The 24,626-nt window shown below is 36.2% G+C and overlaps 1 protein-coding gene across 1 annotated transcript in view; it reads left to right on the forward strand.

Annotated features, from left to right (window-relative positions):
- fbxw7 (F-box and WD repeat domain containing 7) overlaps positions 1–24,626 on the forward strand; it is a 218,485-nt gene that overhangs the window by 41,789 nt on the left and 152,070 nt on the right. Inside the window, exon 2 of the mRNA XM_073842445.1 lies at positions 1,795–1,850. The gene's annotated coding sequence lies outside the window, so the exon portion shown is untranslated. The remainder of the gene's footprint in view (positions 1–1,794; positions 1,851–24,626) is intronic.

The raw sequence follows: 24,626 nt of genomic DNA on the forward strand, positions 1-24,626 counted from the left end.
TAACTGAGTACAAAAATAATTACAAGTGCTCGCTGTTCTACTGCCTCTAGTGGACATTTCTGTTGGAAACTGCAGTTATATGTACCTTTTGGTATGTATTTTGCGAAATTGTATTTAGGCTTTTAAATTCATAAGCTGTTTTCATTCCTGAAGATTATTGTGATTAGCAAAATGTGTAAGAATCAGAATTTTTCTTCAATAATTCAAAAGCCAATGTAAAAATTTATGTTCCTACTAGGGTGATGCTAACTTTGAGATTACCCTACAAAAGCGCTCTATATTAACTAGTGGTGGGCCGTTATCGGCGTTAATGTGCTGCGTTAACGTGAGACTCTTATCGGGCAAAAAAAAAATATCGCCGTTAATCTATTCTCAAAGTTGGGTTGGGAGCTGCGTCTATACTACGCAAGCTATGATGACTTTCACCTTGATATTTTAGCGCGGATGTATACCTAGGCTAGCCGAATTGCACTGTAGGGGGCGAGAACGAGTCTTCGAACCTGTGTGTATGCCTGTGAAATTACCACATCAAACAAGACGTGCTAACATGGATGCAGCTATGAAGCCGCCGGGTTTGCTTCAGGGCAGGGGCGTTGCTAGACCCTTTTTACTGGGGCACGTACGTGAGTTATAATTTACTTTGATAATCCCGAAATAAAGACATTTAACTATATGCAACAACTGAATTGACGCTTCTAAAAGCAACGCAGTTTAACCGAAGACTATGCACGCAAATATCCATGCCCGTACGTGTCTGTGTATTTAACTGCAACGCGCACGTCGTGCAGCCTTTTACGCAGAAGTACATGCAATGTAGGAATATTTGGTTACACAAGTTTGTATAGTTAATTGTGTTGTAAATGCAATTGTCAAGCAGTTTATGATGCATTTTGGAAACAGGAGATATGAGCCCCTGGTCTAATGCGCCACCTGGCTTGAGAAACGCGTTCTCAAAGACTTACTTTTAGTCATTATTTGGGTAGCACACATATTCTGAATGCCTTCGGCAGAATTCAAATTAGCCATTTTAATCTAGATTAATTCCAATATTACAGTGAGATTAATCTAGATTAAAAAAATTAATCTATGCCCACCACTAATATTAACGTTGTCAAAATGCAGCACGCTAAACTAATTCAGTTCAGCGGTTTTTGCATTTAATATTATGCTAATGAGCAGCCACAGCAGTGCTCACATGATCAGTCTCATGTGAGATAGTGTTAACAGTGTTAGGAATGAAGAAATTACAGAGCGCAATTTTTCACTATATAATTTGTCTCTGATTACATGGAGGTGGTTTATTGAAAATGCCATTCAACTTCAACTTTTTTTTCAACCCACATGAAATCAATGAGACCCTGCTGTAATTTATGCAAAAAAAGTCATACTTTGACACTTTTTTCCGTATTGTGATTAGTGAAACAGATAATCGAGAAAAAATGCAGGATAGACACTTGATTCTGTCCATCAGTTGTTGATTTGGATGAAGGCAGGTGTAAATGCAAGCCTACAGTCAATTGTAAGAATGGTTGAGGTTTAAGTAGACTAAATGATTGGAGATGTCTGGCATACATCACTAGATTATAAATATTGTGCAGGGATGAATCCTTCACAAGATTAATAACATGCGTTTAGAAAATAGATGATTTTCTATTTCATGTGGACTGCAATAGTGGCAATCAAGATGTGTACTAGAAATGAGGTTTCTTATTTTTCCGCAGCATTTTAAATAAAATAAGAGGTTTGTAAAAATGAGATGGTTTTTAATACTTTTTTCCCCCTCTTTATTCACAGAAGTCAGAGGTGGAGAATCACATTTGAAGGACTCTCAGCTGCTAGACGTGTGAATCGTAAGTAACTACTTGATGTAGAAGTTTTGTCTTCTGTTGCTGATGAAAAACCTGTATTAAGAACTTTGCTACCATTCAAAAGGCTTTATTTGTTAGATCAAAAATACAGTGCTTTGTTTTAAAATGTAATTTATTCCTCTGATGGCAAAACTGAATTTTCAGCAGCCCATTGCTCGGGTCTTCAGTGTCACATTTCTTCTTATTAACAGGGTTGAAGCAGTTATGCCACCTAGTATTTTATGAAAACTGCGATGCATAATTTCTTTTTGGGATTTTTCTGACCCTGGACCACAAAACCAGTCATAAGGGTCAATCTTTTTAAATTTATACATCGCTAAAGTTTGTTAGGATAGGACAATATTTGGCCAAGATACAGCTACTTGAAAATCTGGATTCTCAGGGTGCAAAAAAATCTGAATATTGAGGAAAAATCACTTTTAAAGTTGTCCAAATGAAGTGCAATGCATAATAAGTTTTAATATAGTTTTATTAGGAAATATACAAAATATCTTCATGGAACATGATTTTTACTTGATAACCTAATGACTTTTGGCATAAAAGAAAAATCTATAATTTTGACCCTGTATTGTTGGCTATTGCTACAAATATACCTGTGCTATTCTGGTTTTGTGGTCCAGGGTCACATTTATAATAATTATTATATTAACATTATAATTGTCTTTACTGTCACCTTCAATGAATTGAATGCATCCTTCCTTGCTGAATAAAAGTATTAACTCCTGTCCAAAAGAGAGAGAAAATTTACCTCAATTTTGAACAGTAATACATATTTTTAGTTTTAGTTTTCTTTAAAAGATTGTTCTACTTTTCTGTGTTTATGGCATACCAGACATGCTGTCGTTGATCCTGCTTTGAACAGTTATTAGACGGTAATTAGACTTCATCAGTCAATGCTGATGGAGATTTTCCAAGATTTGTTCAGATTTATTTACTGATTGACACATGATTTGAGTTTTGATTTGAATTTTGGCTTTATTTGTTGTTGTTTTTTTTCTTTCTTTGTTGGTTCTAAATCTACAATTTATTTAGCACTAAGATACTGTATTTTGAAGCTTCAGATATAGCACCTTCGCGGTTGCACAAATGCTTTTGATGAGACTAGGAGTCCATTCAGAACACTTACCACCATTTGTTGTCTTCTCCCGGATGTGATGGCTGTACCATTCACAGGATGAAAGACGGGAGGAAGAAAATAAAGGTGGAGAGACCCACCCAGCCACCCATTGTCCTTGGTGTTGAAGCAAGGAAGTGAACTTTCACACTTCCCCTCAATGTCAGTCACAAGACTCACTGTGTGCAGCCCTGATACACCAAAGAAGGATTTTTGTGAGACGGGCAGCTTCATGTTCAAGGGTCCATGTTTGTTTTTGTGTCTGTGCATTTGCTTGGGGGAGTTGTGTGCTTGGCCGGTCGTGCAGCTGGTTAATAATGTATGTCTCTTCACGCTTTTGTGAATTAAAGGTAAACTGATATGGTGCGGAGGGGGGCAGCTCTTTCATTGATGAATTTTTAAAGAGTTGCACTGCTAGAGGCCAGTGGGCTGTTTATAATACCTTGCTTTAAAAAGATGCGTTGAGCTGAGAGAGAGTCCGCGATAAATCGCAAGAGAAACGACAGGGGTAGAAAGAGGCTGACGGCCCCCTAATATGAAATGTTATATATCAGTGATGAATTATACATAAGCTCTGAATGCAGTATGAGCTGCACAGTATGATTTGATAAGTGTGTTTTTTTTTGTATATAAATCTGCAGGCAGCACAAATGGACTAAAGAGTGTGAATCTCAGGGATTCCAGCACATAGTATGGATTAATCCACTGCATAAAGGCCACATGAAATCCTGATTGACCCCATTTGCTTCCTCAATAAATTTCGCTGGTTTCAGTGTTTATCAGTGCACATTATTCTAAATGTATAACAACAACATAATTTCCCCACTCCTTCTAACCACTTTTTTTCTGAGGAAAAAAAGGAAACATCATAAACTAAACTTCCTACAGCAAATCAAATCTGCATAATAACCCCCGCCACACTAACATTATTTCACTCTGGATATTGTTTCATTCAGAAATGCATCACTTTATGAAACGGAAGTGCACTTGTTAATACGTTTTCATGTGATCTCCACCATATACTACTTGCATAGTGTATGAGAAAAACTAAGTGAATCCTACTATTTAATATGCTGCACATTAATATTTGTATTCTCATTTATATTATATCCTTAACTGTGCTAATTATCCATTTACTATTAATGTGGGCGTTTGTATACATTTGCTTATGCGTAAAACGATGTTATATATTATTGATAAAGGTCAATTAATATTTTAGAAAATTCTTAAATACCTGGCATGTTAAAGACTTAATTCCAAAATAAAAATTCACTATATACTCGCCCCCTTGTCATCCAAGATGTTCATGTCTTTCTTCCTTTATTCATAAAGAAATTGTTTTTTGAGAAAAAACATTTAAGGATTTCTCTCCATATAATAGACTTCTGTGGTGCCCCGAGTTGGAACTTCATAAATGCAGTTTGAATGCAGCTTTAAACGATCCCAAATGTGATCCCAGCTGAGGAAGAAGGGTGTTATCTAGCAAAATGTTTTTTTTTTTTTTTTTTTTAATTAAAATTTATATACTTTTTAACCTCAAACGCTTGTCTTGTTTTGCTCTGCCTGAACTTTATTTTTCCCCGGTTCAAGACAGTTAGGGTATGTCGAAAAACTGTCATTTCATTCTCTGTATTTCTGCAGTGATGTAGGATGATTTTGAAATGATTTTTGAAGTTGAGGGAAAAAATAAGTTTTTTGACATACTCGCTCTGCCTGAACTGTTTTTTTCCGGTTCAAGGCAGTTAAAGACAAGACGAGCATTTAAGGTAAAAAATTATTAATTGTATATTAATATATATTGTGTATATATGTATATTAATATATTAATTGTAATAATAAAAAAGTTTGTTTCACTAGATAAGACCCTTCTTCCTCGGCTGGGATCATTTATAACTGCATTTGGGATAGTTTGAAGCTGCATTCAAACTGCATTTTGAAAGTTCAAACTCTGGGCACCATAGAAGTCCATTATATGGAGAAAAATCCTAAAATATTTTTCTCAATTTTTTTTTTCTTACGACTGAAGAAAGATGGATATATGAACATCTTGGATGACAAGGGGGTTCATTATCTGTAAATTTTGTTCTGGAAGTGAACTTCTCCTTTAGTGATAAATATAAATAAATATTTGTAAACGTCTTCGCTGTTCTTCTGACCACTTCTAGGAAATTCCAAGAAGTGCAAACTCTTGAAGTCTTCCTGAATTCAAAACTGTTCTTCCAGTAAAATGTGCTGGATACATTTGTCTAGTTAGGAACTAAAATAAATACTTACAAAGTACCAAATGTAGAGTGTTTTGCTGGTATTTGAGTATTTGTCAACCTGCTACTGTAAACAAAAGCTTGCAACGCTTGCCCTGCCTCAGGGGTCTTCTGATTGGTCTACTGTTTTGGAACTGACATTGAGTGGCGGTGCGTGTAGAAGTTTAAATTCTGTTAACTTGATAAAGTGTCTTAGAGTTTGTTCACATTTATAGTTTGTTTCACTTGGTTCATTTGGCCCAGACCAAAAAGAAAAATTATACATTTGGTCCTGGTCCGCTTGGCGTTCACAGCGGCATTTTGACCGCGAACCTAAAGGCATAGTGATACATCCACAACCTATTTGGTCCGTATTGCGTTCATAGTCTATTCGAACCACACCAGAGTTTGTTTGGAATTGGACTGAGACCCATCTTTTTAGCAATCTCTGTCTGAATCTCCATCGTGCAAGTGTCAAGCCTTGAACCTCTCCAGTGTTTCCCTTTCATTTGGTCTGTTCTTCTATTCATTCCTCTTTAATAATTCAAGCTTTCTCTGTGTGGTTCACAGGAGAGGCCACTGACGGCAGCCATTTAGTCTGCACGATTCCATCGTGCTACACTCCAACTGTCCATTTTTAATCAGCCCTGAGCTTTAACCACTACACCACCTCACTTGCAAGTGCAGCTTTGACCTGTTTGTGGGTTGATGCCACTATAAGTCTGTCATGGAATGAGAGCTTTCTGTTCTGTTTGTAGTCCCAGTCGTTCTGACTTCAGCTTGTCTACATCCTTTGTTCTCAACTTGGCTTACAGCAGTCAAGTCTTCAGGGGGTTTTCAAATGAGTTCATCTCTCAGGCTCTTTACAGTAAATGTGATGTAAGATCCATGTAATTTGACTTTAACTGAGCTGTAAACACCAAACGCTTGGCTATTCTTCTTCATAAACTTTTATCTGGTAGAGAGGAGTGAAGAGTTGAAAAGATTTATTTTTAGTGTAAAATTCTTCATGTTGATTCTCAATTTTGTGGACATGCTATTATCTTACTGATGGAGCCATTGAAAGTGTGTCTGCAGTTTAAAGGAATATTTTGTCCAGTGTTGTTTTTGTATTATTTTTATGCCGTTATAGTATTTATTAATATTTTGAAATGACCTTTTACATTTTTTCAGTTTTCAAAAAGTTTTATTTGTACGTATCAATAGTTTTAACAGAATTTAACAGAGTTTCAACTTTCTATTCCTCAAAGAATCCTGAAAAAGAGCTATGGTTTTATACAGAATTACTGAGCAGCACAGCTATTTTTAACCTTTTATAATGTTTTTTGAAATATGTATACCAAATATACATATTAGTGATCATTTGACACTAAAGATGTAGCTATATAAAATATTTGTTTATGTGGTAATCAGCATTATGCCACAAATGCTATCATTGATTTATAACACTTATTGAACAAGGAATATTCTTTTAAGGCACCTTAGGTATGTTCCGAGACAGCAGCTTTTTTTTGTCTGGTATTTATAGATCCAGAAATAGGTTTCCCTCTCTCCAGTCCATTGAAAAATGCCCAGTTTTACTCCGGTCAGTATTCTCATTCATTTTTCGGAAACGCTGCTTGAAAACAGGAAATGCATTCAGCGAACAGCAGTTAGCCCACCCTGCCCGGTTGTTGTGGTGACAGGAAGCTATGATTTCGATCTGGTGCGCCTGTGCAGGGCATTGTTACCCCGGTTACACAGTGGTTGGTTCACAACCCCACTAGAGGGCAGTATATACAGATATATATACAGGTGCATGTTCTTAACCAGTGCTGTACAGGTAATATTTAGGCAGTACTGCATTATAATACCTATTATATTCTTATCCCTGTTCTCATGCTGCTAATTTCTGTCACCAGTCTTATGCAATTCATCGCACGCTGCACAGCATACAGACTCCATTAAAAAGGTTGATCATATACAGTCAAACCAGAAATTATTCAGACACCAGATATAATTTTTTATATTTTTACTGTGAGTGCAGGACACTATAGTTCATTTATGTAAGTGTGGATAGCAAAATAAAGTAAACTGACACATTATACACATAAATTCTTCATACAGTGGACTACCAGTAAAATAATACAAATTTGGGACCAAAAATTTGATTTGACACTTTGACTTGACCATGTTTTGTTACATTACCTTTCTATCAAAGTTATGACATTATCAAGATTGATTTGTTGTCATATTTTATTACCATTTTAATATGGTAACTAAAGTGAATAAACTAATGTTGTGAGAAATGTTGAAGGTGTCTGAATACATTTTGGTTTGACTGTAGTTTGAACTGTTCATCTATGGTTTCACCCTCAGTTTTTTCAATGTTTTATGCTCAGTAAAACTGCATTAATTTGATCAAAATACAGTAACAACTAATATTGTGATAATTACAATTTAAAATTTTAGTTTTAATATATACCAATGTAATTTATTCCTGTGATGCTTAGCTTTTCAGAAGCCATTACTCTAGTCTTCAGTATCAAATCAATATGCTCAATGTGACTCATATATATTTTTTTTTAATCAATATTAAAAGCAGTTTTGTTGCTTAATATTTTTGTGGAAACAGTGATGCATTTTGCTGGGAACAGACATTTAAAACAACTATTTCTTTGATTTAAAAGTCAATTTAATTTGTTCAGTACTTTTGACATTGCACATTGTTTCAAGGCAGTTTTACAGAAAATCATGATGTTAATGTTAATTATATCTTAAAATCTTCATTCTTTGTCGCAAATAGCTGATTAGATTCGGGCGATAATGGTTTACTTTTTGCCATCATTTTTACATTTGTATTTATGGTCACAGATCAATTTTATATCTGGCTGATTATAATTATTAATCTTAAGAAATTAATTTCTTTAATTTGCAACTTTTGAATGTCAATTCGGGCTGTCACTAATAATTATTTTAATAATTGAGTAATTGGTTGATTATTCTAACAATTAATCCAGTAGTTGGATAATTATGATACTTTTTTTGTAGTAAAAAAATGGACCTAAGTGAACAGTACCCTTTAAAATTACTTGAAATACATATAATAGCAATGAAACAATAATAATTAGTTCAAATAAAGTGTCAAAAGCAAGTAATCATATAGTTTCATTGAACAAAACTGTTAAAATACATAATTTATTATAAACCGTAGAGCTAATGTACATTACACATTATAACAAATCACTTTAGACTGCCCTTGACAATTGTTTTCACACTTTACTGCATGATATAATCCTTGTTTAATATTGACTAAACATATTTAATTCAAATGTCCACTTAATCTTTAATTTCTGGCAATTTCTTTACGACAGAAATGCAACAACCACTGTGATTTCTTAAATATATGGAAAAACAATTGTAATCTCTGAGTGAGGGTTTAAACTTTCATTTTGAAATCATGGTGAACAGTTAGCATATTGAGAAAGATATCAATGTATTCTCTTGTGTTTGTGTAGGTTTATAAATGATTTACCTTACAAATCTGATGAAATGACGCATGTTGCGATCCCAGATAAGTGTTATAATAAAACCAAAAACTCACAACAATATGCAGAGATGGAGTTTGAGGTGCTTCTCACATGTAAATTATAACAGTTTGTGTGGAGCAGCATTTACAGTTAACTTAGCTGCTCTGAGATGCACATACATAACCTAAACGCATGTAAAATATTAAAGCTCATATTCAACCTGCGTCGCATATATTTATTTAATTGAATCGTAGAGTTTGTGAATTCACATTAGCATTATGCTTTATGATTTTAAATGGGTTTAATATATCACGCAGCCTTAAACGGTCTAACAATGTTTTCATAGATTTCCGTTCATGGAATGTGCCACTTCTGGCAAAATGCAGTCGAGGATTTTTTAAAATTGAGTACTTGAATTGAATCGAGTGTTTTGTTCATTATTGCAGTAGGTTGCATTTTTAAAAAAAATAATACCCTCAATGTGTTTCACTTATATTCTTGGCTAAGACAGAGTTTAAAAAGTGGATTATCATACTTTTTTACAATTAAACAATATATAGAAGAATGCTTAAATATACAATATAGTTCTAAGCAGGATCCACTGTTGCACGTCTTAGTTTCATTACTAAGTGAGTCAGGCTTTTGAACAAATCTATTGATTTGATTGATTCAGTGACTTGTGAATGTAACTGCAGAAATCTTTATTCGCCTGAATTCTTTCATCTTGCTCTAGAGAGGGAGTATGTTTTTATTTTCAAACCCTTTTTGCTTTCTTATTGTTGTAGTCAACTTATTTACCTGCCACCTAATATCCTGAAACACTGTTGCTGTCGGTGATGCCCTGAAATCGATCAACCTTCTAATGACTGTAAACCCGTTTAACTTTAATCCTCATTAACTGGCAGTGTGCATTCGTAGATGAGAGAGCAGCAGACACGGTAATGAAATGCCCGTCTGTAACAAACTTAATGAGGAAAGGAGCATATCGAACGTTGTGTTCGAAGGTATCACTACATTTTAATAGAAGGGATGCAATTAGTATTGCAATCAGTATTATTCCCCAGGCCTGAACATGGATTGGAAAAGCTGTCTCAACTTTGAAAGAACCTTTTGAACTTCAGTGAAACTTTATGAAATGCTGAATTATTTTCACAACTGAGAAAGGCTCACATGTTGTTCTGTTTGCATATGAATGATAGCCACTTCTAAAAAGGCCATGATTTTGCTGTGTTGGGAGTGTCAGGTCATGAATCTTCATACAGGCGAGAGATTGTGTCTCAGTTCGTGCAGGTGTTCAGATGACTCACATTGGCTGCAGCATATTGGCACAGTCTGTCTAATAAATGGCAGGTAATGATCCCCCCCTCTGCACTTGGCGCTCTCTTGCTGTTGAGCCGCCACAAACCACTCGTTTTGATGTTGGCATTAGCAGGTGTGCTTTCATGCCAGCCAGAATACCAGCTGACTGTTAGACTGAAGCCACCCATTCATGCAATTTTGGCACAGGCAAATAATCAAGGGAAATCATATCACGGAAGGTTAGAGGCTCATTTTGTTAATAGAGGACTGCGTATGTGCCTTCCTTGTGGCTATGATATTCTATTCAGAACAATTCGCCAAACTACATAATTTCTAAATCTTTTAGTCTGTAGTTTGCTCAAACTAGTCAACTTGTCTGTCTTAAGTGATCAGGCGTTGCTGTCACTAAGTACTTAAATATTGATGTACACCGTTTATAGTTTTATTCAATCAGGCCATTAAATATCTTTGATGGTCTGAATAGTCTAAAATTGACAATTCACCCCAAAATTAAAATTGTCATTAATTACTCACCCTCGTGTCGTTCCAAACCAATAAGACTTTCATTCGTCTTTAGAACGCAAATTAAGATATTTTTGATACAAGTCAAGAGCTTTTTGACCTTGTAAAGACCGCAAAGCAACTACGACATTCAAAGCTCAGAAAGGTAGTAAGGACATCAATAAAATGTGACCCTGGTATACAAAAGTATATTTGTAGCAGTAGGCAACAATACATTGTATGGGTCAAAATTATTGATTTTTCTTTTATGCCAAAAATCATTAGGATATTAAGTATGTTCCATGAATATATTTTGTAAATTACCTACCATAAATATATCAAAACCTAATTTTTGATTGGTAATATGCATTCTTTAGAACTTCATTTGGACAACTTTAAAGGCGTTTTTTTTCTCTCCGTATTTTCATTTTTGCTGCGCCCTAAGATTCCAGATTTTCAAATAGTTGTATTCTAACAAACCACACATCAATTGAAAGCTTGTTTATTTAGATAATGTATAGAAATGTTTTCCCTTCTAACTAGTTTTGAAGTTTATGAAGCTGTGAGAATACTTTGTGTGTGCAAAGAAAACAAAAATAACTTTTTATTCAACAATTTGATGAATGAAGGTGTTATTGTTCTTTGCTCTCTGAAAATGTGTGTTCGTTTTTTTATGCTGTTATATCATTATATCATCGATGTAAAGTGGTCTTAAAGTGACATTTAAAACAATTTATTGTCCAAAAAACTGTGACAGGGCTATTATGGTGCCTGATTTTTACTGTGCATACTAGCACCACTGGCTTATACATTAGTCAATCTCAATAGGCATAATATTAGGTCTAATAATAGGCATAACTAATAGATCTTGCTCTGCTAGTCATTTAACACCTGACTGGTTGGTCGTCATGGCCTATTTCTATTTTAAACTAACCCTGTAGCATACCAATCACTTTCCATTTGTCCATATATAGCCTTTTCCTCTGCGGTGTTGTTTACGTCGCATCGAAATTCAGGATTTATTAAAAACCCCTTCAGGTTATTTGGAAATCAAGGGGTGTGTGTCTTAAATTGACCTTGCGTGTCTGTTTTATTAAAGACTTTTTTCTTTCATATTCAGCACACTAGACACATCTGTCTAAAGGTCATTTAAAGTGGTTGTCTATGAATGTAAAACCATCCAACAGAACTTTTTATCTGGCCAGTTGCCTCTGCACATGGTCTACTGCTTTTGTTCGTCAGTAGTCTAAACGTGGGATATCAGGCACGGCTGCATTCCTGATTACAGGAAATTGATAACTCTCACCTGGAACAATGACTGTTGTGTAGGTAAAACAATGGTGTAATGTTTTGGGAGCAGTTGCTACCTTCTGCCTGGGTTTCCTGATATGGTTCTAGCTAAATGATTCTTTGTTGTTTGTATTTTTAGTCCTGACAGCCTTTTGGTCTAATACTTTCTTTAAAAAAGTGTGTGGTTGCTTTATCTTATAAGACATAGACTAAAAAAAAAGCAGTAGTAGCAACATTTAGTAAGAATATCTGGATAGTATGGCTGAAGTAAAATGATTAATTTTAGTGTTTTTTTCTGTCAAGGATTGTTAATAATTTTGCAAACTTCAAGCCTTTTTTCTTACTTTACATTTACATTTATTTATTTAGCCGAAGCTTTTATCCAAAGCGACTTACAATTGGGAATTCTTAATTATTTATGGTTGGTACATAAGTCATAACTTATGTTTCCAGTAAGGAGGTAATGAAAATTGTCTTGTTGTTCCAAACCTGTTTGACTTTTTGTTCTGTGGAACTTAAAGGAGAAGTTCACTTTCAGAACAAGAATTTACAGATAATGTAGTCACCCCCTTGTCATCCAAGATGTTCATGTCTTTCTTTCTTTCAGTTGTAAGGTGTTTTTTGAGGAAAACATTTCAGGATTTCTCTCCATATAATAGAGTTCTATGGTGCCCCGAGTTTGAACTTCCAAAATGCAGTTTAAATGCAGCTTCAAAGGGCTCAAAATGATCCCAGCTGAGGGGTCTAGAAGGGTCTAGCGAAATGATTGGTTATTTTCAAATAACATTTACAACTTTTATACTTTTTTAGTGTCAAACGCTCGTTTGCATTTGAGGTTAAAAAGTATTTAAATTGCATTTTTTTATTTTTTTTAGAAAATATACCCATCATAAGAACCTTTTTTCCTCGGCTGTGATCGTTTAGAGCCCTTTGAAGCTGCATTTTAGAAGTTCAAACTCGGGGGGCACCATAAAAGTCCATTATATGGAGGGAAATCCTGAAATGTTTTACTCAAAAAACATAATTTCCTTATGACTGAAGAAGGAAAGACATGAACATCTTGGATGACAAGGGGGTGAGTACATTATCTGTACATTTTTGTTCTGAAAGTGAACTACTCCTTTAAGACATTTTTAAAAATTGCCTTTTTTGTTATTTCTTTTAAAACCGATTTGATTACAACATTATTCAAAATGATATTTTGTGATTTTATCAAAGTATGGAGTGACATGAGGGTGAATAATTGACGGGAGTTACATTGTTTCAGAACTGTTCCTTTAAGGAGAGGTGTGGAGTCAAAATTTCATAGACTTTACGTTAAAGGGAGGACACATGCCATGTTTATGAGGTGGACACTTTCAACTTGGGCAAAGGAGCAAACTAGCAACAGCTCAGAACACTCTAATAAATTTTCAACAGGGAGTGTAAGAATCAAGTTGTTATTTACTCCAGATCACTTTTTATTGTCCAATTTGCTTTTTCCAAGTACCTTTTTCATCGTCACATTGTATCCTGTTATCGAACGCCTTTCACCTTTTCTTTTTCTTGTTTATAGAGTAATCTGAATGTCTCTTCCTGTCCCTCTCTGTCTGTCTCTCAGTGAAATCCACACTCTCAGACCTTGGATCGCACTGGATCGATGTGAAAGCAGGGAGCTGACACAGTGAAAAGCAATATTCATAAATAATGTACACAGAACACAGCGTGATCTTTCACCTCTTTTCTCAGTCCTTCTGCAGACAAACTGTTTGCCATCATATATTTAAACTGTTAATCTGGAGCTCAAAAGAGTTCCGAGTAGCAAGTAGCAACAGATCTTTCTCTTCTGTATTTGTGTGTAACAGATAATCAAAAAAGAACAAGCACAGAGCAAGGACTTTTGTTTCTGAGCATTAATTTTTTATTTGGATTTTGAGATTTGTGGACTCAAAAGTGGATGCAGATGAACATGAATTTCCCACAGAGAAATCTGTCAGTTTCACCTGAAGATCCAGATGTAATTTTGATTAATATAAAAAAAATCACTTGCACAAATGAATCTTTTACAATAAGTTCTACATCATGCATTTACATGGTAGTCATGTTGTCATTTAAAGTTTACTTTTCCCTTTTTCTTAGAGGTGCATTGATCAATCAACGATTTTTCATTGATCAATAGTTGTCTCAATCCTGTAATTGGTGTTTGGCCGATCCTGCTTAAATTCAGGGCCGATCTTTATATAATTTTATACATAAAAAATATAATTTTTTTTACTGTACGCCAACCACAAGCACAACATGCAGTTGAACCAAAAATTGGACACCAGATATAATGTTTGATATTTTTTACTAGTATGTGCAGGATGCTCATTTATGTAAGTGAGGATAGCAAAATAAAGAAAACTGTGGCATATTGTACCCAAAAATACTTCATACAGTGGACTACCAGTAAAATTTGTATACATTTGGGACCAAAATTATTCAGACACTTTGACCTGACCATGTTTTGCTTAAGTTTTTTTGTTTCTTTAATTGCTAATGTGAACTTTTTTTTTACACAGACTGAACAAAATTAAGCATTGCTTGGTAATTCATTGACCTAAATTAGTATTATTTAACTGTACTTAAATTTAACAGCTGACAGCTATTCAACCTAATGCATTACATTCCTTTCTATCAAAGTTATCTGACATTATAAAGATGTATTTGTTCTGACACCGTTTAACTCTGAGTTCTTGTCATATTTCATTAACAGTTTCTAAATTATATAAAATAAACTGTGATAATGTGACAAATGTTGAAGGTGAATAAATTTTGGTTTGACTGTACCTGCTAAGAAAGTGTGAATTGTCAAGCAGTCATGACTTCATAGATTAAATATTGTGATTGGTACATTGGCTAATGCTGGTATCAGTGAACTGGTATCACCTTAGATTTCCTGATTAATTCTCCACTATTGTGGTCGACCGAAGTGTTTTTCAGGTCTGATGCAGATACAGATTATTACAGATCAGGTAGACCGATAACCGATATTTTGAACCGATATATATCGTTCTGGTGTAGAAATGAAAATTAATGTCCAAATTAAGAACAAGGACTCTGACAAAAACTTTCTTTAAATGCTTTTACATTATTTAATCAGCAAATCGGTTTTGAAAATGGCCGATACCGATAACCATAAAATGCTTAATATCAGTAATAATAAGTAATAATAATTGGTCACCCCCCCATTCACTGTTGTTTATTGCATACTAGCATGTATGCATCTCCTTGGCTCAATTCTTTAGTTGCCCAAAACCTTCCAGGAAGTCTTAAAGGAATGCTTGTGTTTTATACAACTTAGGCAACATCATGTAAATTATCTGTGGCATGCAGCAAATTAGAAAAAGCGGTAAATAATTTAAACTCTTCTTTCAGTTTGTAGAACAACAACAGTTTATGTACTCACAAAGGAAGTCCTTGAAGCAAGGCGTTGCAGAGGTGTAATGATTTGTCAAAATAAGAATAGAATTGCTGAGTAACCGTACAAGGTTATATCCAACATTTCAACTCTTGTCATGACCATGTAAAGACAGTAATTGTACAATCTTGCACAAAATACCTTAATGTTCAAGGTTACGTAGACTTGTCGTAACGATCCATTAAATACTGTTTATACAAAGCAAACTCCACCCACGGGAATTGCATTGAATGTATAACCAGACATCAATCTTTTTAAAAGCACTTAAAGTACAATTTAGACATCTTAACAGCTCAAATAACACATTTTTGTATGGAGGAATTATTGTAAATGCTTTAACAAAAATGTAAGCAGCACTTTTCAGCTTTTGAACCCATCTGAATGACTTCCCCATTGACTTTTAAGTGCATTAGAAGACTAAATTATTTTCTGTGGCAATCGACAGCATGTTAGAGATGCTGTTGTTACAGCTTAACTTGCATCGAACCCCAGCATACATTTTAAATATTGCTTTCTCCTAATGTGAAATGCTACCACTCTGATTTTGTAGAAGAGGTTAAGACTTTTCAACTGTCTTGAGATTATTGCATTGTCCTATAAAAAATCGTGCTGGATGCTGCATGCCTTTGATATCATTATGCCAGCCGGATGAAGCCCCAGTTTTGTTTTATCTCTGATTGTGTCATGGTTGGGAAAATGAATGAGTTTCTGTCTGTGTTGCTGGGCTTTGTTGATTCGGTTCATTTACTCTGGCAACAGGGCTAAAGATTCCACAGAGAATACACCGAGTGTAATGAATCACAATGTCAAGACTTCTTATAGTAAAGCTCCATGTTTTTGTTAGTGAGGAGTTTTACTTCAGAACCCCATTTTGGTCTAGCAGGTGATTGAAAGAAAGGAAACGTGTGGTAATAAAGAGAGTTTATTATAAGGCCTATTCATAAGTGACAACTAATTTGACCCAATCCATTAGTTCCAAGCTTTCTCTAAAAAAAATCACACCTAAATGTGAAATGCACTATGGAAGTTATTTGCACCTTGAAGCGATAACTGCAGTTCATTTCCAGGCTGGTGGAGCCGTGGACGTCCATGCATGTCTTCTGCACGCTTGGCTGATTGCACCTGACTTCCTGAATACTGAGTGGAAAGTCTCTTGTGGTGACCACATCTTGTCATGGAAGCAGCTGGTGTGGACTGAAAAATCGAATCACGATTCAACACATTTCCCAAACCGAACCAGTACAGACTTGTCTAAGGTGGCAGTCAGAGTTCATGACGGTGTTGGGTCACTTTGCAGAATAAAGCTGTTGTGTTCATTCTCACATTTCAGGACTGGTTCTGTTTGAATCTTTATGGTTTTAACTCTTTGATCCCATCATAGATGCCTAAAAGGCACATGCCCTTTTTGATATTGGTTATGATGAAATGTGATTTGTCCTGATTATACTTGCCTATTTTTAGTTTGCTGGCTGGTTGCCTGGAGTTTCATATTTTGCCCACCTCTGAGACACCACTGCACCTTGCAATATCTTCCCCCTCCATTCCATCAGCCAATGGGGTGATCCCTACAGTGGAATCTCTTTATCATCTGTCATATTATTCGCTGATGAGTCAGGCGATTTGCATATCTTCCGCAAGGCCCAAGGGAGCCCGGTCTGTTTGCTAATCAGGTTGGATGCGTGAGATTAGGTGAGGGAGCTCAACACTTTGAGAGATAAGGTTAGGATGGAGACTGACTGCTATGATGTGTTTGGGCTAAAGATGCTTTGCTCTGGCAGAATTGCCTCTATTTAGTTTTGCCCATAGCCTGTCAGCACCTTTATCTGTGTGGTTTCTTCCCCAGTTTTCTAAATTGGCTGAGTAATCATGCCTCCTGCAAAATGTTGTTGATCTCTCTTTACTTAACCTTTTGCTGTGAAGTAATTTTATTGGGATAGTTTGCCCAAAAATGAAAATTCTGTCATTAATTACTTCCTCTCGTGTCGTTCCAAACCAGTGAGACCTTCGTTGGTCTTCAGAACCCATATTAAAGTATTTTTGATAATCTAAGAGCTTTCTGACCCTTCATAGATGGCAACGCAACTACCACGTTCAAGGCCCAGAAAGGGAGTAAGAACATTGTTATAATAGTCCATGTGACATCAGTGTTTCACCTATAATTTTATAATGCTAAGAGAATAGTTTTTGTGCGTGAAGAAAACTAAAATAACGACTTTTTCTTACGTGTCAGTCTTCGACGCTTGTTCGCTTCATAAAATTATGGTTGAACCTCTAATGCCACATGGACTTATTTTATTTTATTTTATGATGGGACAGATCAGAGTTGACGAAGTGAAGTGGAATAGAGAGGGGGCGGGATCAGGAAAGGTCCTCAAGTCGGGATTCAAACTTGGGATGCCCGTATTGCAATGGAGCTGTATGTCGCGCACTGCCTACAAGGTTAATGGCGCTGATCACATGGACTATTTTGACAGTGTTGCTGACTATTGATGGTGAGAAAGCTCTTGGTCTTTGATCAAAAATATCTTTGTATTCCGAAGATGAAGAAAGTTTTGGAACGACATGAGGGTGAGTAATTAATGACACAATTATCATTTTTGGGTGAACTATCTCTAAGTCATTTCTAATTGTAATTTAATCATTTATATGTTTGATGGACACACTTTTTTTAGAACCCAGCCTACAGTAAGTGACACACAAGGTAACAAGGTAAAGACATGATTGGTAATTTGGTTTGGAAACGGTTCTTAAGATTAGTACTAACTGCATTGTAACAGAGAACTGTGGCTTTATTTGGATTGAAAACCTTGCATACTTCAATCTTTTTTTCAAAAATAGAATTTGAATCTGTATCTGATGCTAAGCATACTGTATCATTACATAACCTTTTGCATGATTCAGAAAAAGTCTTTCAATTATCTCCACATAAATGTAGCTCCTTTGTCTAATCCAAGTTTAGTGTTAAAATTATTTTTTTGGCTGTCCACCCAAATAATGAATCATGAAAGAAGTTATGCAATCTGTTATAGCTTCTGGTCTGTTCGTCACACAGAAAAGGAAAAGTCGAGGACATTGCATTGTTAGATATAACATTCCACATATTTGGTATACTGCACATCTACTGTATGCACAATACAAATTCTTCATACAAAGTAGTCCTCTGGTGCTATGGTATTCTGAACACGCTATAACAGTTTTAAACTACAAATCCAGACACTGGTTTGTAAATAGAGGCAGTCCTGCTGTCGAGATTAGTGTGAGGAGGAGAGACGGAGGGAGGGGCTTCCAGAGCTGCTGTTCATCGAGATGCTCGGAAGAGCGGACTGTGTCAGAACGAGGGAGGGGGTGGGAGAGAGAAGGAAGAGATGCAGCTTCATCACAAGCAATTGAGGGAAGTGCTGGCAGGGTAAGCTTGGCCTGTTTGAGAGAGACTACCTGTGCCGGAGTCATCTGAGGATCATCACCCACCTGCAGGAACTACTGCATCTTCAGGCTCTGCATTACAGGCTTGGCCAAGCTTCCAGCACTTGCAGGAGCCACAAGCATATATTTACCACCCTGAACTACTAAGTATTGAAAGGAGGAAGACTTAATCTGGAGAACCCTGTCCTCTGGTGAACTCTCACAAGGTTGTCTTCTTGACTATCCCAGGATCGCCCTCTAGCACTGAGGACCTGAGACATCCTTGGCTTTGACAAAGCGTAACTTTCCATGGCAGTTTTCCTCCTGGAACTGCTGGAACTGTTTTTTTTGACGGAACCACTTGTGACTCAAACTCTGCTCCCGGTCTGTCACTTAAGCTGACAGCGCGCTCCTTCAAAGTGAGGGCTGCTGATTGCTGAGAACTTTTCACCTGGATTTGAATCATCAGTCTTCTCCTCATTCAACATTTTTTTGGTTTCTGATGAGCAAGTCAATGTGCGGTTGTGGTTGCAGCATCATCTCATCACTGATGAAGAGGCTTGGCCGCTCTGCTTGCTGCTCAGACCTGCTGTCCTGTAGCCACACTTCTGAGCACCTGCAGCGTCTGGCTACTGGCTGCCCACCTCAGCATAAGGTAACCTTTAGCTAGAACCAAAATTTGTAGTGGTACAGAAGTAGTATTGGTTTAATGTCGTAGACTAGTTTCAGAAGCTATGGTAGACGCCAAGGTTTTGAAGATAAATGTTCTTGTCTGTTTAATGGGTTTTGTTCTGTCCTTCGGTGGTAGTTCAATTGATCAAAAAATGAAAATTTGTCATTCTAAAAACTTTCTTGTGGAAACAGGGTGGAGAGGATTTGAGGTGACCTTCCAGTCATTTGTCAACCAAGACTAAGGTCAAGAAGGCCAACATGGTTCAGAGTCTTAAAGTTGGTCATTTCTGGCTTGCGTCACAGATTTCTAATTAGCTATATGTTCAGAACAATGTGCATTTACAGTGGAAGCACTCTGAGAAAGGAGCTGTTAGCGGTGTCTTGATGAAGATTTCAGTCTGTCTGGATCAGCACAGCAGGACTGACCTTGCAGTAGTCTCTCCATTGTTATTTGGCCATTAGAGGGACCGGAGAGTCCATGCAAGCACACTGCAGTAATTGATTTTGTAATGGAACCAGGTGATTTAATGGCCGTCTTGCTACCTTGACAACCGTTGAGCTGTCTTTGAACCGACATGCATTCTTAATAGACATCTGTTAAATGCTGTCTGCAGATGATTTTTCGTTTGCTGCTTTTGAAAAGAGTTTTGAACAGAACAATTTGCTTGCAATGAGGATAAGTGGCATTTGAGGTCATGGACCCTCATATGTGACCCTATAGTCAATATCGCCTGTTCAGATTGTTGAGCAGTGCTGCCAGCCTTAAAAAGCACTGGCACTGGGCTGCTCACTTTCCACAAGATTGATCTGGTGCATCTTGGGAAAATATTTATGCCCCAGCAAATGAGAAAGTGCTATGAAGGGAAAAAGCTTTTGCAACTTCTCTTATACAATTCTCAGTATATTACAGTAAGATTAACTTGTTTTTACACAAGTTATTTGGTCTCTCCTCTACAATAGGCACAATCATTTATTTTATTCTTTTTTTTCCCCCTTTTTAAGACATTTGTTCAGACATTTATTATTAAAGTAACTAACTTTTAGAAGTGTAGTGTGCTTGAATGTTTCAAAGTGTTAGTTCACCCAAAAATTAAAATTCTGTCATTAATTACTCACCCTAATGTTGTTCCAAACCTGAAAGACCTTTGTTCATCTTCGGAATACAAATTCAGATATTTTTGATGAAATCCAAGAGCTCTCTGACTCTCCATTGGCACAATTTCTCGTAGCTTCATAAAATTGCGATTGAACCACTGTTACATGGACGATTTTTGTCGATGTTCTTGATACCTTTCTTGGCTTTGAACATGTATGGACCCTTGGTGTCTATGGAGGGTCAGAGAGCTCTTGGATTTTATCAGAAATATCTTAATTTTTGTTCCAAAGTGTTTTGGAACAACATGAGGGTGAGTAGTTAATGACAGAATTTTCATTTTTGGGTGAACGAACCCTTTACGCTTTGGTACCTTTTAGCACACAAAGTACCCCATTCTTCCTCGTAGTCACAAAAACTGCAGATAAAGGAGCGTTCAATGCTATGCTGATTGGAAAGGCAGAAAGGGCGATTCGCTTTCATGCTATCTTTCTTCCTCTCTGTGGCTTTCTGATTGCCATGTAGGCAGGTAGTGGTTTTCTCTCTCTGAGTGAGATGTTGCTCCCTCATCCTGGGTAAGCCTTGTCTTGGGTTACTACTTTTCAAACTGATCTGGGTCCTTTCATCGCTCTGGTATTGATTAATACCTTCCTCAAAGAAACATAGACTCAAGGGCAAAAAGGAGACATTAGTTTCGTATTATAGAATTACCAGACTGAATGTGTCCTAGGGAGCTATTGCTCCCTGTGACTGCTGAAAAAGTATAATTACATAGATTAGCATCCTCTGTAATATCGCATATTAACACAGGATGTCATGATAAAGCTAATTACTTAGCTGGCAGGAAGTTTTATTCAGGGTTTGAGCACTGTGAATTGTCGTTGTGACACTAGGCAAATTTGAGATTCTAAATTGGGTGTGCTTTTGTCACTTGTCTATCAGTTAGAAGTAATGACTGGGGTCATTTGACTTGCGTTTGCATGCTTTGTCTCACACAAAGACTATTTTGTTTTTGTGAAAAATTAGACTAGTTTGTCTTACCACGTTCATTTGGTGCATGTTTGCAGGTGGTTTCAAGTTTGATGTCTTGGGGAGAACGCTTTTTCTTATGTATCACACTACACTCACCAACACACAAATTAAGGTTTCTTTTTAATGAAACTTGAGATTTTTGTCCCTATATTGGTACACAAATAAAGCACATCAAATACAGTACACTTAAACTCATGACATGTGAAAACAAACCTCATTGGTGATGCACATCAAGTGATCAAGTTTAAGCTTCATGCTGACCAAATTTGATGTGGTCTATGCATGTACATTGCTCAATCGAATTAAATCACTTAAATCATGTGCATTACATTTATGATGTCTTCATGCAGTTTTTGAAGAGTCAAATTTTAGTGGAATGGACTTTAAAGGATTAGTTAACTTCCAGAATAAAAATTAGCTGATAATTTACTCACCCCCACGTCATCCAAGATGTTCATGTCTTTATTTCTTCAGTCGAAAAGAACTAAAGATTTTTGAGGAAAACATTCCAGGATATTTCTCCATGTAGTGGACTTCAACGCCAACAGGTTGATAGTCCAAACTGCAGCTTCAAAGTGCTCTACACAATCCTAGCTGAGGAATAAGAGTCTTGTTCAGCAAAACAATCAATCATTTTCTTACTTTTTTTTTTTAACCACAAATACTCGTCATCACGTTGGGAAGGTCACACGCGGTTAGTTCTTCATCTGTGTACTTTGGTTTAAAAAGGTAGGGTAGGGTGGAAAACACCATCTCATTTTCTCTAACTTCTAAAAAATCCAACATTTGTTGTTTTACCGTATTTTGTGAAGGGTGTTTGACTTTCTTTGCATGTTTGCTTTGTAAAAACTAGGTCGTTACTTAAGTCTAATTTCAACCGTTTCAAATTTGTTTCTTGAGTGTTTCTTTTGAGCCTGTGTACAAATAAGTTATCTGAAAGGGGTCATGAATCACAGTTTCAGATTTTTATGAAGCTTACCATGTTTTGGCACCAAAAAAGGTCAAATGTTTGAAAAAAAAAAAAAAAGTATTTTCCTCATTTTCACTCTCTTTGAAAAACACTGAATTTCCAGGGGCGTTACCTCTGGCAGAAGCAGAAGTAAATGTCCACTGATGTGATTGGTTAACTTCATTGCACCGTATCCACACCCTCTTTTGCTGTGTATCAGTATATCGTGATACTCAGGATAGTAAGTGCTGTGATAGTCGAATGTGTTTGATGTGTTTGTCATTTAAGGTTTATCAACTGAAAATGCAATACAGATGATACTGATTTTAATAGATAAATATAGATATAAAATATCTGTATACGGATTGCTGTCAACACATTTCATAAGACAGTAAAACAGTAACAGTAAAACACAAGCTACACGTAGTGTGAAGGGTTAATAATAGCAGTGGTAACAAACTATAGTAAATTATTCAACCTGCACATAAGAACATTAAACTGAAGCAAAAATCTCTCTAACACCAGGTACGTACTTATTAGCAACACGTAATGATACGTTTGTTGACATAATGGCGTTAAATGCTGGTTTAAAGTTTGTTATAAACTCACTGTAAGATTAAAAATAATCTTCCTCCAGGGACAAAATACCTTGCACTGCTGTATCTTTCAAAAAATGGCAGCATGTTTAGAATCAATTCACAAAGCAGGTTGTTGTGAAATGTGAAGAACAACCTAAAATTGTATGTTTTAGTCACTCAGGCACATTGTTAAAAGTAAACTTCAGCCAAAGTTTTTAGAGGTGCTTTTTCCTTACATCCACTGACAGAACAACAGCCGGAGTCTTAAGCTTAGTTTTCCAGAGGGACGTTAGAGAAATTTGTTTCACAGACGAACTTTGCAATTTTAATCCCGTGCGAATCTGCCCAGTCTGTGTTTTTCTCACACAACAAATTCCAGAGCAAATTACCTACTGTTTTTCGACAAACTCTGTGGTCCTCTGAGAAATCTAATCCCGTCCAAATGCGAATGTCTGTGATTGCTGATACTGTATTATCCCAGTGCTTTTCCTTTGTTTCTTTGGCCTACCTGAGGTAGTAATGCAGTAATCTTACCCATGCGCACCTTTCACTATGTATCAGATGGAAATAATAATTAATAAGGAGAGCCAAATCGCAGGAACTGCTAAGACTGACCTTTTTAACATCAATTTCTGGTAAGATACTTGTCTAGATTTCTCTGTTCACTTACGTTGGTTGATTATTAACAGCGACTTCTATAAAGTCATGTGAAGTTTATCTAAATGTTTTTTTATAATAAATATTAATATATATAATTAGACGTATATGATGCACACAACCATGTCTAAAAAAACACACCCTTCTCTGTAGTCCAATCCAAATTGATACAGGAAAATTACAGACATTGGGTGATAAGAATTGAAGTTGTAGTTTAGAAAACAAGTCCCATCCCAATAGGGATTTTCTCTCCATCTTTATTCAACAGCAGTATCGTTCTTATGATTGGTGGACACAGACAGACATGAATTGTTCAGAACAGGCCCGCTTCCAGCATCAAATCACTGAGGGTGCTTCTGAAATTGAGTGTGCTAACCTAAATGCAAATCTGTTTTTGACATTTTTGTGCTGTCCATTACTATTAAAAAGATGTCAGTTTGCAAAGTTCTGTTTGTCATCACTGGACAAAAACTCTGGAATTTTAAGCACTGAGTGGATTGCTATTACTTTAACTTAAACACCTCTGGCTGACCATTGTGTTTAGGAAATCAGCAGATATGTCTGTGATTGGGTACATTGCTTAATAATGCAAAATCATTTTTTGTGTGCTAGATGTGTTTTGTCCATATGCTATTATAGCTTCAACTGAGGGTGCTCTTGCTTTCGTTTGGAGGTGCCTATCACCCTCTAGCACCCCTGTGGAACTGGGCCTCATTCAGAACACAACTTCTTAGTTACATTCAATGTAAAAGGTTTTTTAAAGGGTTTGTTCACCCAAAAATTAAAATTCTGAGAAACCTGTAAGATCTTTGTTAATCTTCGGAATACAAATTAAGATATTTTTGATCTCAGAGCTTTCTGTCATCATTAAAATAGTCCATGTGACATCAGTGGTTCAACTATAATGTTATGAAGCTATGAGAATATTTTCTGTGTGCAAAGAAAAAAAATAATGACTTCAATTTTTTTTGTGTTCCAAGTCA

This window comes from Garra rufa, chromosome 6 (genome assembly GCF_049309525.1).
Source record: "Garra rufa chromosome 6, GarRuf1.0, whole genome shotgun sequence".
NCBI classification, from domain to species: Eukaryota; Metazoa; Chordata; class Actinopteri; order Cypriniformes; family Cyprinidae; genus Garra; species Garra rufa.